The sequence below is a fragment of the Balaenoptera acutorostrata genome, chromosome 3, assembly GCF_949987535.1.
Source record: "Balaenoptera acutorostrata chromosome 3, mBalAcu1.1, whole genome shotgun sequence".
In the NCBI taxonomy this organism is placed as follows: Eukaryota; Metazoa; Chordata; class Mammalia; order Artiodactyla; family Balaenopteridae; genus Balaenoptera; species Balaenoptera acutorostrata.
The window spans coordinates 161,676,732-161,691,746 of record NC_080066.1 but is presented as its reverse complement, the minus strand read 5'-3'; positions in this window follow the sequence as shown (position 1 = coordinate 161,691,746).

The window sequence follows — 15,015 nt, the reverse complement described above, 5'->3', positions numbered from 1 at the left end:
TCAATGACAGATTTTGGTGAATATGACCCTATATATTTACTATAAAGTAAGATTCAAGTGGTTTTATATAACTCCACAGAGGTGACAAATCTGAATCCCCGGAAATATCAGCTAAATACATAATATTAGCAGGATTATCATTTTTTTAGCTGTAAATATTTTTTAAAAAGACATAAACAGAAATATTAAAGCAAATTCATTAGCTTCAGTGAAGGCTTGATCAAGTGGCTCAGCAGGACTACTGAAATCCTGCTTTGATTCTGCCGACTGTGCGTCCTTACGGCTATTCCAGGTGCCTTTTATTAAATCCAGCGATACATACTTCCTTGCTCATGTCCAGAGAGACAGAGAAAGAATATTTGTCTTCCTGTTGCCTTCAACAATCCTTTGACTAGATGGTCCAGAGTAGGCTTGTTCTGTGTATTAGCAAAGTAACCATTAACTAGTGCAATGGAGTGTGTTGATTTATTTTGTCCTAAATTCCTACTGGGATTGGCGGGTGAGAATTGTCTTCCCTAGAACCTCATGAGGCCTGAAATGGAAATCGGAGTTGTTAGGAAGGACAAGGGAAGCGTGAATGCAAAATATTTCTACAGTAGGCACTATTTCACAAGACATGCTATATGGGCATGCTCACCTGTAGAAACAAAAGCACCTGTCATTCATGAAAAGGACACTCAATTCACAAATTCTTTGTGTGTTTTATAGTACAATGAGGTCCAGGTTACAGAGATAGATAAGACCTCAGAAATCTTCTAAACATGTCTTATTATGGATGAAAAAAGGAATCAGGAGTCCAGAGAGATAAAATGAATTGTCTAAAGCCCAAATATCTAGATGGTGGCAGATTGGAACCTAGGTAAGTTCATTCCCAGTCTGATATTCCTTATGTTAACTATTAAGTGTCTCTTGAGAATTATGTGGAAGGAATGAATCCAAGACAGAAAATTTCTTCTGCTGTAATTGATGAGAACAAAAACACCTATATCTTCCCTTTGTCAGTGGACACTGGAATTTCAAAGGCTGAGCCTCAAGCATAATGGTTTCCTAGTTTGGAAATAGCTCTAAGTATAACTTTCCAAGTTAAGAGCACCCCATTTAAAATAATGAAACAATATGCACTTTTTAAAGAAATACAAGCAATCATTATGAAAATACATTGCTCTGTACTTAGGAATTAACTTCTGTTAGTAAGAGATCCATTATAAAAGCACATAATTCTTTACTGGAGGATTAGCTAGTGTAAGGACGAAAAGATTTTTCCGTTAAATTTCTTTCTTTGGTAACTGAGTATAAGTACATCACTTTGGGAAAGACATGTACTGTTTCAAAGCACAAAAGAACAGTTAGTTAATAAATGATTCTCTTGAGCAGTGATCCCCAACCTTTATGGAGTTGCCTAGAGATAATTTATCATAATTTGTTTGATTTTGTGATTTCCTCCAGTCTTTCTCTTGGGTCCAGCTGAAATTCTACTTCTCCATGAAGTGTTTAAAAAATTTTTATTTAAACTGACAATTCCCAAATTCTCTTTTCTCCCCCATATCTAAACTTTACTACACTTGAAAATTCAGTACCACACAGCTTGGCATTTAATTGTTCTTTACTGACCTCATGTGACAAAATCTCGGTTCCAAAACATGATCATAATCTATTCCATTTTCTAGAAACTGAAAGTATTTCTTTCCAACCTGACAGCTCTTAGATTTGCACAATATTTAGAAATTAATATATAATGAATAAATGGTGGATGACTAATTGAATCCAGAGAAAGATAAGGGGTATTTTTTACAAAAAGATAATCCTTATTTTGTGATATTTGTCAAGATCTTTGTGACCTGAGAGAAATGAATAAATCCAATAAGTGTTACAAAAATGGATGAGGCTCTCTTAACTAAAAAAACTTGAAATTATATTTATGCATGCAAATATTTAAAGTATTTTTCAAAATTGGGAAATATAATGCACTTGTAGAAATCTGCATAAAATATAAATATAGATTTTAATGAATCATTTAAAACTGAACACTTGAATAACAGCCTCCCTTGAAAAGAAACAGAATACTATTAGCATCCCCGAAGCCTTATGTGTCCCTTCACATCACAACCCCTCTCTCCCTAATGGCTTTTAAAGTCTACTTCTTCCCATCCTTATTTTTCTCATTATTTTTGCTACATAAATATGCATGACTGAACACTACCAGCATGCATTATTCTCTGCCTCTTTTCTTTTGATCAACCTTATGCTTGTGAAATAAAAGCATGAGTTGTATGTAGCTAAAGTTTGTTTGTTTTTGTGGTTGTATAGAGTACCGTAAGTATGAATGTACCACAATTTATTCACCTCTTCTACAGTCATTAGACATTACACTGTTTCCCAGTTTAGACTATCATGAGCATTCAGCATTCTTCTACATGTCTCCTGGAGCATGGACACGTTCAGTGTTGTAGGTTTTCTAAAACTTGTAGGACAAGTTTTCTCAACAGAGGCATATTTGGATATTTGGGGCCCGATCATTCTTTTTTCTAATGAGCTGTCCTGTGAATTATAGAATGTTTAGCTACATTCCCTGGCCCCTACCCACTGGATCCCAGTGTCACTACCACAGCCACCATCACCCCCAGATGTGAGCAATCAAAAGTGTCTCCAGATATTGGCAGTTGTCTTGGGGGGGTGGAGTGGGGAGGGACAGTTGCCTCAGTTGGGAAACACTGACCTGGGAGAATATCCAATTTCTGTAAATAATAGCAAATATTTTTTCTAAGAGGAATTCCCAATTTTCTCTTCAACCTGAGATTTCCCATTACTCACCATTCTCACCAATACTTGGTGTGTTTGTTTCTAAGGCTGGCATAACACAACTATAAACTGTGCAGCTTACATGACAGAAATTTATTTTCTCAGGTTCTGGGGGCTGAAAGTCTAAGACCAAGGTGTTGAGAGGACTGGTTCTCCTGAGGCCTCTGTCTTTGGCATTCAGATGTTCACTGCCTCACTGTGTTCTCACATGTGCTTTTTTCTGTGCATGAGAACCCCTGGTGTCTCTTCCTCGGATGTCCAAAAGAACACCAGTCTTATTGGATTAGAGCCCCACACTTAAGACCTCATATAATCTTCAGTACCTCTTTAAAGGCCCTGTCTCCAAATACAGACACATTGGGGGTCGGGGCTTAAACACAGGAATTTTAAGGAGAGACACTATACAGTCCATAACACTTTATATTATCAGTTTTTCAATCTTTGCAATTCTGGAGATGTGTCTTCTATCCTTCGTAGTTTTGATTTTCATTTTCTTGAAAATTAATGAGCTTGACAGTTTTTCAAATGCCAATTGGTTACGCAGATCCTTACGTTGGTGAAGTTTCTGTCTGAATCTTTTAGCCACTTCTTTTTCTTTTAAATAGTTTTTTCTTGTTGATTTGTTCAAGTTCTTTAAACCTTCCCTTTGTCAGTTATTATCATAACAGGTATCTCCTCTCACTTTGAGGCTTTGCTTTTTATTCTCCTAATGGTGTTGCTGATGAAGTAAAAGTTTAATTTTACAGTAGTTTAGTTCATCAACATTTTTCATTCTGAACTGTGATTTATGTATGTGGCACATAGTATGAAGTTAGGGTCAAGTTTTAATTTTTCTTTATGGATGTCAAATTGACCAATACTATTTAATGAAAGATCATCCTAACAAATTTTTCTGTTGTGCTAACTCTGTCATAAATCAAATTGAAATAACTGAAATTACTCTGTGTCCCTTGGAGTGTGAAACCTCTCTTTTACCTCTTTAACTTGGCAGCACAGTTAGGTGGAAACATTTGATAAATTAACAAGAGATTGGCCCTCCTTCTTTTCCATGCTTAGTCTCTGAGCTCAGTGTTCTGTTTTATTTCAACAGCGTTGGACAGAAGTTAAATTCCTAATAATTGGAAACTGTATGGAAATTTCATCCCCAGAGGCTGGACCCAATTATTAGAGGTCAACTTACTTACATGTCACAAAAGGGCTTATTTGAGAGGGTTCATATCATGTCAGATATTAACAAAGTTAAGAAGATTTTTGAAAATTTTAAGATTTAGTAGGCACAGACTATGTGTCATTTTTTTGTAATCCTCAAAGCAGCCCAGTAAATTAGGTCATGTTATTAGCCCTACTATCTGGTAGGAAAACTTCTGTGCCCCAAGTTTCTCAGCCAGTAGTGTGAAGTCCGGATTTGAATTCTTTCCACCTTAATCCAGAGTCTGCACTCTTGAACAGTTAGTTACAATGTATCTGGGCTGATAGAAAAAAGACTAGAGGAAGCCTCATTAAGTGTTTTGAAATATTTGATGTTTCACCTCAGGAATATTGTGGTGCTCCAAGAGGTGAGGACCAACTATTAAGAGTCTTAAGTGCTAGATTTTGTCTCTACATTAGAAAAAAAAAAAAAAAAATCACACTTAATTGAATCACCATTCTTCTGAAAAATAAAACAACTCCCTTAGGACCCCGGGGGTTTTCTAAGTACTGGTGGCATTTTAGTTAAAAAGCTAGAAGATTAAAAAAAAAAAAAAAGCTGGAAGAGATTTCTGCGTTGGATGGGATGTCTTACTAGAAGATTTCTAAATGCTCCTCTAGATAAAAGATGTTGCAATTTTATTTTATTAAATACTATATATGTATAATACTTTACTTGGTTGATTTTTGTGCATGAGATGAAGATTGTGAAAGAGAAAGATAAGATTCTACCTTCTGTTGGTTTATGATAAAGAATTCACAAATATAATCAGTAGGTAATAGATTTAAACTGAGATAATTAAAAAAATACCTGCTACACTTGACTTATCAAAGATAACTTTTAAAACTGTATCTCTTTATGTGAATAGGAGATAATGGAGTCTCATTTCTTCCTTTTGTGCAGCTTACAAAAAGTTTACTTTGTTTAAAATATAAACCAAAACCCCATGCCATACCATGCTTATAAAGCTAGAAAGTTTATTTCAATTAAGGCACTGATCATCTGGAAATATTATGTAAAATAGAATTAGTTAAACTGAGATAATTAAAACAATACCTGCTACACTTGACTTATCAAAGATAACTTTTAAAACTGTATCTCTTTATGTGAATAGGAGATAATGGAGTCTCATCCATTTGTGCAGCTTACAAAAAGTTTACTTTGTTTAAAATATAAACCAAAACCCCATGCCATACCATGCTTATAAAGCTAGAAAGTTTATTTCAATTAAGGCACTGATCATCTGGAAATATTATATAAAATAGAATTAGTTAAACTGAGATAATTAAAAAAATACCTGCTACACTTGACTTATCAAAGATAACTTTTAAAACTGTATCTCTTTATGTGAATGAGAGATAATGGAGTCTCATTCCTTCCATTTGTGCAGCTTACAAAAAGTTTACTTTGTTTAAAATATAAACCAAAACCCCATGCCATACCATGCTTATAAAGCTGGAAAGTTTATTTCAATTAAGGCGCTGATCATCTGGAAATATTACATAAAATAGAATTAGAATTCAAAAAGAGTACAACAGCAGCAACAAAGACAGCCCCAAACAAACAGGTTTTCTTTAATCCCTAAGTCCATAAAGATGACAAATGTGACACTAATAAACATTTCTGAAAATTGATAATACTGTATCACGTTAAAATAATTACTATCTATACATTTATCCCATATTGCTTAATCCATTAGCTGTTGAAACTGTACAGAAGGACATAATAGGATTAGGATAAACTATACTGTTATAAAAAAAAAAAAAACTCTTGAATCTAAGTATCTTTATAAAAAATGTATCACTTACACAGTGCCTACTGTAGATTGGGACTTCTTCATGGGACAGCTCTCCTCTCTTCAGGAACTAGACAGTTGATCCAGCTTCACGTTTTTGGTTCCATTATAGGAACACATAGCCATAGCAGGTAAAATGATAGATTTCTGTCAATTACAATTACATGAGCAATTCAATAATTAATGCCAGAGCACTATGATAAAAAAAAAAAAGTTTATAAAGGAAGATGCATCTATTCCATATTAAATTGCTAAAAATGTGGTCAAATCAAGGACTTTGATTGCTTTAAATAAGACAATAAAATTTCATCTGTATTTTTTTTTTATTGTGCTTGAATATTAAAGGAAAATAGAATTAAGAATTAAGCATTCTTAATTCACTAAGAATTAAGAATGCTTAATTCCTTAAGAATTAAGTTCTGTGCATTAAGAAGAAAATGATCAAATTAGTAGCTATAAGCACCATGAATGGAATATATTCATAAATTCTTGACAGCCATACTGTTTAGGGTTATGGTCATGGAAATGTACTTATCCTAAATAATAATGACATCCATTAAGGTCAGAATCGTTAGACTAAATCTCTGTATGCTGGTTACACAATGAATTTAATTGTTTCATCTGGCAAAGTTCAGTTAAACTGTCATTCAGTATTTTTTTCTCAAATATTCTCACATAGTACTACTTAGGTAATAAAATATAAATGCAATTTAGGTACACTTTATTTTTATTCCATAAGAGACAACTTATTAGATTTAAGGAAGACACAAAAGTGGAATATGCCACCATATGAGGTAGTGATTTGAGACATTATTTTGATAAAGTATCACTTCAGTAAAGTCTAACAGAAGAGAGAATCAATAAAATAGCAGTCCACATTCCCACTCTGGAAATCAGATCTGATGTGTTTCAGAATTCAGAGTTTCCTGATTTGAGAAAGATGATATAGAATTCCACATCCAAACACTGAAATTTCTCCAGCAAAAATAAGAAGATTCAATGCAAATGTCATGCATAAAAAATATACATTTCCATATCTGGTGTGGGACAGCTTTTTCACCATGAGTTCAGGTCAGGTCAGGATTGCCAACAAATGAATGTCAAAAAAACCTGAATTTTCTGAGATTTTTGGATTTTAGAGTGGTACATAAAAACTGTAGATGTGTATTAATTAATTTGTAATTGCTATTATTTACACAAGTAAATGCATGTGTATTCTTGTTGCCTTCATAGAGAGTAGTGATCAATTCACACATTTGGTCAGGGAGCTGGATTCTCCTTGGTGACGGTCAGCATCATTTTCACTTCCACCTTGTAAAGCTCAGGTTTACTAGCTTCTTCCAGAGGAGAACTTGGGACTACATTTCCCAGAACCCCTTTCTTCTGCCACTGAGAAGCAGTCATACAACATTTAAAAGTTGGAAGAAAGAGGTGATTATTCTTTTTACAACTGCAGGTAACTGAGTGGGTGAATGAATGGCAGAGGTAATGTTCAAAGTGGTTTGCTGATGAGCACCTGAGAATCATGCATCCAGGTACTGCATGCCAAGATAGGATAAGGCTCCTCCTAGAGGTTCTAGGGATTCTGAGGAGTTTCTGTGTGAGCTCTGGAGAACAACTCCCCCCATCCCTCTGGGGCTGCAGGTTGAGACCCTTGTGATAGCGTCCCTGTAAATCTAATTGAAATCCTTAAAACCAAATTACGTAGAGTGACTTCTGTTTTTCTGAGCGAATCCTAAGTCAAGTACACTCAATGAATAACCAGTTTCAAATGGTCTAAAGGTGCTACAGTTTGTTAGAATTGCTTTTGAAATTTATTTAAAAGCAAACAGAATGTTAATGTAATGAAATACACCAATAACAAATTTCTAATTTTCTATATTTACCTTATCTAACCTATTTAAACAAGGCTATTTTCATTGCGCATCCTTTCATAAATACAACGATCTTTACTGTAGGCCCATGCCTCCTGTTTTCTAAAAATAAATTTAATATATTGTGGTATCTCAAACAAATAAACAAGAAATTGTTAGAATTATAAATATTCTGCTCTACCAAGACATGTTACTATTTTGTTACTATCTGTTATCTATTACTATTATTATTATTATTATTTAGTTAAAAAATCTACCCTCTTGTCATTGATCTTTACCAATCAACCTTCTGATGAATCCCAAATCAAAGTCCTCAATATTATTTTTAGGTTCTTTAGGGTTAACTTAGTCATTCAAAAGAGTGTTGCTGAATGTCATGATTTTATTAAATATCTGAAAGTGCTAACACATAAATTCTCTGAATTTCTCTGTAATTGTTTTAGTTTAGGCATTTATATTCATCTGAACCTGCATTTACTATGTACTTTTGTCATTTGGGAGGACATTTATGAAAGTGTATTTCTTTATTTCTAAGATGAGAGTCTGTAAAATGGAGTGTTAATCATTCTGAGTTAAATGCTTCCAAAGGCCTCCATGATTTTGCTGCTAATTTCAAGATTTATGTTACTAAATATATGCTGACTAATAAATCCATTATGGAATGATAACTCAACAGACTATTTGGCACAGGGACAATTATTCACAGCTGCATGCAAGATGCCACTAAATGCAAAATGGCGTAACTACTTATGTTTGGCATACTGCTAACCATCTCCCCTCAAAAAAAAATAATAAAACAAATCTACTGTATCCTCTTTTGTCAATGAATTGAGGAGAGGACAAGAATAGGAGAATGAACCACAGCTGAAGAAAGAAATAAAATGAAAAAGATAAACTATACAGACATATTGAGGAGAATGATATATCTGGGTGTCCACAGAGCTCATGGACACCATCTCATTTTTGTTTCATAATATATACTGGATTCATACCACAGGAGTGCAGTTGTAACCTGAGATTAGAGACTAGCAGAGGCGGGTGAACAAGTCTACCCTGGTGTAAAGGTCACCTTGTTTACAGTAAATGAACTCATTGATTATTTCATGCAATCTTCAAACCCTGTTGAGCTGTACTCAATGTGTATAATCTTAATGTATTTCTAGAGATTATCTGTTATTTTCATTTGTTACCAGATTTATTTTCTCACATCATTTTTGTATTCCTTTACTCATCTGCAAATTTCACTGTGATCTTTTAAAAAATACGGAGGGGTTTCCCTGAGGAAATATCTGGGCTGTGTTTTTGTTTTGTTTTGTTTTTATTTGAGGTTAGGAAATAAATTACAAATTATATTTCAATAATGTTTTAGTAGTGATTAAAACTAGCTAACACCTTTTGAAATAAACACTAAACAAGCAACTAGATGCCAAATGCCTAGTTGTCAACTTCAAACGATGACCTTATTCCAAGCACCAAGATGGCCTTTGGAACTTAAGTCTTTTAAACATCTCACAACCTATTGCATGACTATTAAGTCTTCTAAGACAAATCAGTAGCTTTTTAAACATCTTATCACTCTGAAAACTTTAAATAAATGATATAGTTTCCAATTTAAAAAGTACTTAACAATTATGACATCAAATTATATTCTATATTCCAAGCACCTGCTTTTTCTTCTTCTGATGAGCTGATCTCCTGTTTGAGGAAAAGAAGAAAGAAAGAAAGAAAGAAAGAAAGAAAGAAAGAAAGAAAGAAAGAAAGAAAGAAAGAGAAAGAAAGGAAGAAAGGAAGGAAGGAAGGAAGGAAGGAAGGAAGGAAGGAAGGAAAGAGAGAGAAAGAAAGGAAGAAAGAAAGAAAGAAAGAAAGAAAGAAAGAAAGAAAGAAAGAAAAGAAAGAAAGAAAGAAGGAAGGAAGGGAGGAAGGAAAGAAAGAAAGAAAGAAGGAAGGAAGGAAGGAAGGAAAGAAAGAAAGAAAGAAAGAGAAAGGAAGAAAGGAAGGAAGGAAGGAAGGAAAGAGAGAGAGAAAGAGAGAAAGAAAGAAAGAAAGAAAGAAAGAAGGAAGGAAGGAAAGAAAGAAAAAGAAAGAGAAAGGAAGAAAGGAAGGAAGGAAGGAAGGAAAGAGAGAGAAAGAAAGAAAGAAAGAAAGAAGGAAGGAAAGAAAGAAAGAAAGGAAGGAAGGAAGAAAGGAAGGAAGGAAGAAAGAAAGGAAGGAAGGAAGGAAAGAGAGAGAGAAAGAGAGAAAGAAAGAAAGAAAGAAAGAAGGAAGGAAAGAAAGAAAGAAAGAAAGAAAGAAAGAAAAAGAAAGGAAGGAAGGAAGAAAGAAAGGAAGAAGGAAGGAAGGAAGGAAAGAGAGAGAAAGAAAGAAAGAAAGAAAAGAAAGAAAGAAAGAGAGAAAGAAAAAGAAAGAAAGAAAGGAAGAAAAAGAAAGAAAGAAAGAAAGAAAGGAAGGAAGAAAAAGAAAGAAAGAAAGAAAGAAAGAAAGAAAGAAAGAAAGAAAGAAAGAAAGAAAGAAAGAAAAAAAAATTTATCTGAATATTTTGGGGCTAAAGAGCGAAAACAAAATAAGTCCTATCAAAATGAACTTCTTTCAAATGCATTGAATTTACAGAACAGGCTAAAGGAAATTTGGCAGTCAACAAACTGTTAAGAGTTTATTGCGTGCTGAACTTCACATTATCACTTTCCTGAGATGACTTTAATGGAAACTACAGCTTGAAAAACTCAGAGTAGTTAAACAGAAATAATACCATCTCTAAATTAGATTCTATATTTTTATATGGTGGTATCAAATACCAAAAAAAAGTTAAAACAATAATAATAAAGAGTGATTTATTTTTGCCAATAGCAAATGGTTTTCATGGGAAGTTTTTCAAGGGAGCTACCTTGTGCAGAAAATATCATTTCTGAGAATTTGGCTTATGCGCTGGAGAACAGCAGAAAGGGAAAGACAGGATATTAGTAAAATATAGATTTTATCAAGTGTGTTTCTAGCTGAAAATCACATTTTTCTCAAGATTCAAGATAATAAATTTAATACATTTAGTGTTGAGTATAGGATGAGAATAATGCATGAATAGAAATTTCTGTTGCAGGCTGGGCATTGTGGCTACTGTGAATTGACCTTTGATGATGGCATTTCACTCTCAAGAAAGGGTCCTTTCTCTCAGTCGACTCGAACTTAGTATATATCTTTTTATTCCTCTGCGAAAGAAAGTTCTTAGCTCTCTGCTTTACAAACACTGAGTTGGCGTCCTCCCAGTGACTCTTTTAAGCAAAATTTTTAAAAAAATTGTGGCAGTGTCAGTAGTAAAAACAGAGACAGATGGCACTGACCTGTTCTACTTTTATAAAAGTTACTGATTTTTCTCTTAAATTTTTATAATAAAGTTGAATACACAAAGCAGTAGACAATTATTTAAACTGCTTTTCTGAAAACAAATCATGACTAGCTCTAATGCCAAATATAATATGTTTTGATATCACCATGTATGAGAAAACTGAACTTGATGCTCATGACCTGCTACCGGTAGGATAGGTATTATTTTTTCCAGTTTTTGTAACATCGCTGACAGGATCAATATTTGATAAATAGCTAGTTTGAGTGAAGACTAAATTCATGGAAAAGTTCCCTGGACTTTCTGGATGTTAAGTTGCCCCATTTCCAATATATTCTAATCAACTGCACTATTCAGGCATAATTTAAAGTTTAAAATGAACATGGATTCATATATTTCCTTCTGATAAATATTTATTGGGTCCCTGACTCTGTGCTTAGCACTAAAAGGTGAAAGCCATAGTATCTTAGTTAAAGGGACCTTAGAACATATCTAGCTAGATGGGCTTCTGTCACTGGAAGTTCTCTCTACACTATCCCTGATGGATAGTTCCTTATAAAAATATATAGTCCCAAGATATTGGCTACCCCTCAAAGCAGTATGTTCTCCTTTTATTGCAATTATAATGTTGATATTTTATTTTTGAATGTTGTGGTGATATATGTCTATTGGTAACTTCTGACCATTGACTTCAGTCCTCTCAACTGAGTGTAAATTATGATTCTATCACAGGCAATGGTCTTTCACATATTTGATGAATTGGTATGTCCTTGTATATCAAAGTTAACTGTGTAACAAATTTTGGCAAAAAAAAAAAAAAAAAAGAAGACAAAAGAAAAAAAATAAAGAGAGAGAGAAAGAAAATGAGGATAGATTGGCTTACACAGCCAAACACAGGCAAGGCAGGAATGCCACTGTTAGGGAACTATGGGAATAAGAATTGGGTGCCACCAGGGTTCTTTCTCTGACCTCTGCTTCTCCATGTGGATGACTGAAAACCTAGTCTTCTTCACTTACATTGTTATGGATTTTCACCTATGTGATTATTTAACCTAGAAGTAGGAATTTGCATTCATCCGTTATCACAATTTAACTGTCTTTATAGGAAAAAAAATCAAACTAAATTAAAAAATGGCTGAAATGAGAAAAATTTATTTCTTTCCCTAGTAAAAGAAATTCAGAAGTCTCTGATACGGGTGATATGGTGTGATCAATCCACATTCATTAGAACCATAGGCTTCTATTCCAAGAAGGCTGCTGGGTCCCCAGCTATTTTTGCCGGCAGAATGGAAGCGCCAGAAGTATAACATGGTCCTTTTTGACAGAGAATTCATAGAATCTCCATAGATCATATCTACCAGCACTTTTAGCTAAGAGGGAGCCTGGAGAATGTCACCTTTTAGGTGGAGAGGAATGTACTGGTTATAAATTTGTGTTCTGTTGCTAAGGAAGAAAAGGAGAGTAGATGTGATAGCAACGAGTGGTCTCGGTACTGAGAAAACATGAATGTGTGTGCTTATGTGCCCCCAATTTTTTGGATGCAGTTCTTATTTAAAAGTTGTAGTGAAAATGTATAATTGAATTTTCAGTGGCACTTAACTGAGAAATTTTAAGTAGAGGAATTCTAAGAAAGGATTTTTTTGAGAAAACAAAGCCCTGAGTTTTTTACTAGTTTTGCTTAGATAGAAAAATAGTCTAGAAAATATTTACACTTTACTTACCATAAAATTTAAGTCTATACTGATTTTGTATTCTTTATCATGACTTTGATTTTCTGGATGTTTTCTTTAATGTGCAATTAATTTTCTATAAAAATAAAGAAGTATATAAATAATTCCAAGGATTATTAATTTGTTGACTTGATACTATAATATTTTAGGGTATTAAATTTATTAGAATATGCCCATAGAAAACTGTATATTCATTTAAAGTTGGGACTATATTTGTAATAGGACGTTTATTTTACTTGCCCATTTTGTCATAATTAACAAGCAGACTACAAACACATTAATCCTGTTATAAGTGGCAACTGTTATATAGTACTAGAAAAGTTTTGCAGAATTACTTTTATATATGTATATTTATAATGTATATGTATGCATAATATATAGATATACATTTTTCAAGTAAAATAAACATAATGTTAATATATTAATTTTATAACACAGCACAGAATCTTGATTTCCCACAAAATTAATTGTTAGTTTGGCAAACAAAGATTTTCATTCTGTTGTCAAATATACTAAGTATCTCTGTCACGAGAAAGGGAGAGAATCCAGGTTGCTGGGATTCATTTGTCAACATGTGTTGAGTGTAATCAGTCAACTAGCTCTGACTCTTTGCAGCTGTACTATCATTCATGCTATATCACTCCTCTTATTCAAAAGCTTATCATGATTTGGTTTATAAAATGCCTTGTTGAAATGAAGATGAGCTATAGATTCCATTTTTTTAGAAAAATATTACATCTTTCCAAAATAAACAAGGTTAATTTGAATTATTCTTAATGAATCAATCACAACTCCTAGAAATTGAACTTTAAATTCAAACCCTCATAAAATATCAGTTCAGGGTCCATTTCATAATCTTGTCACACTTTATATCCAATGAATTACAATGGTTTGCATCTTTTTAACAACTTTATTGGAGTAAAATTGCTTTACAATGTTGTGTTAGCTTCTGCTGTATAACAAAGTGAATCAGCTATATGTATACATATATCCCCATATACCCTCCCTCTTGACTCTCCCTCCCACCCTCCCTATCCTACCCCTCTAGGTAGTCACAAGGCACTGAGCTGATGTCCCTATGCTATGCAGCTGCTTCCCACTAGCTATCTATTTTACATTTGGTAGCGTATATATGTCAGTGCCACTCTCTCACTTCATCCCAGCTTCCCCTTCCCCTTCCCCATGTACTCAAGTGCATTCTCTACGTCTGCATATTTATTCCTGTACTGCCCCTAGGTTCTTCAGAACCATTATTTTTTTTAGCTTCCATATATATGTGTTAGCATATGCTATTTGTTTTTCTCTTTCTGACTTATATCATTCTGTATGACAGACTCTAGGTCCATCCACTTCACTACAAATAACTCAGTTTCATTTCTTCTTATGGCTGAGTAATATTCCATTGTATATATGTGCCACATCTTCTTTATCCATTCATCTGTTGATGGACCCTTAGGTTGCTTCCATATCCTGGCTATTGTAAATAGAGCTGCAATGAATATTGTGTTACATTTCTCTTTTTGAATTATGGTTTTCTCAAGGTATACGCCCAGTAGTGGGATTGCTGGGTCGTATGGTAGGTATACTTTCACTTTTTCTTTTTTAACATCTTTATTGGAGTATAATTGCTTTACAATGGTGTGTTAGTTTCTGCTTTATAACAAAGTGAATCAGTTATCATATACATATGTTCCCATATCTCTTCCCTCTTGCATCTCCCTCCCTCCCACCCTCCCCATCCCACCCCTCTAGGTGGTCACAAAGCACTGAGCTGATCTCTCTGTGCTATGCAGTTGCTTCCCACTAGCTATCTATTTTACATTTGGTAGTGTATATATGTCCATGCCACGCTCTCACTTTGTCACAGCTTACCCTTCCCCCTCCCCATATCCTCAAGTCCATTCTCTAGTAGGTCTGTGTCTTTATTCCTGTCTTGCCCCTAGGTTCTTCATGACTTTTTTTTTTCCCTTGGATTCCATATATACGTGTTAGCATACTGTATTTGTTTTTCTCTTTCTGACTTACTTCACTCTTTATGACAAACTCTGACTCCATCCACCTCACTACAAATAACTCAATTTCATTTCTTCTTATGGTTGAGTAATATTCCATTGTATATATGTGCCACATCTTCTTTATCCATTCATCCGATGATGGACACTTAGGTTGCTTCCATGTCCTGGCTATTGTAAATAGAGCTGCAATGAACATTTTGGTACATGACTCTTTTTGAATTATGGTTTTCTCAGGGTATATGCCCAGTAGTGGGATTGCTGGGTCGTATGGTAGTTCTA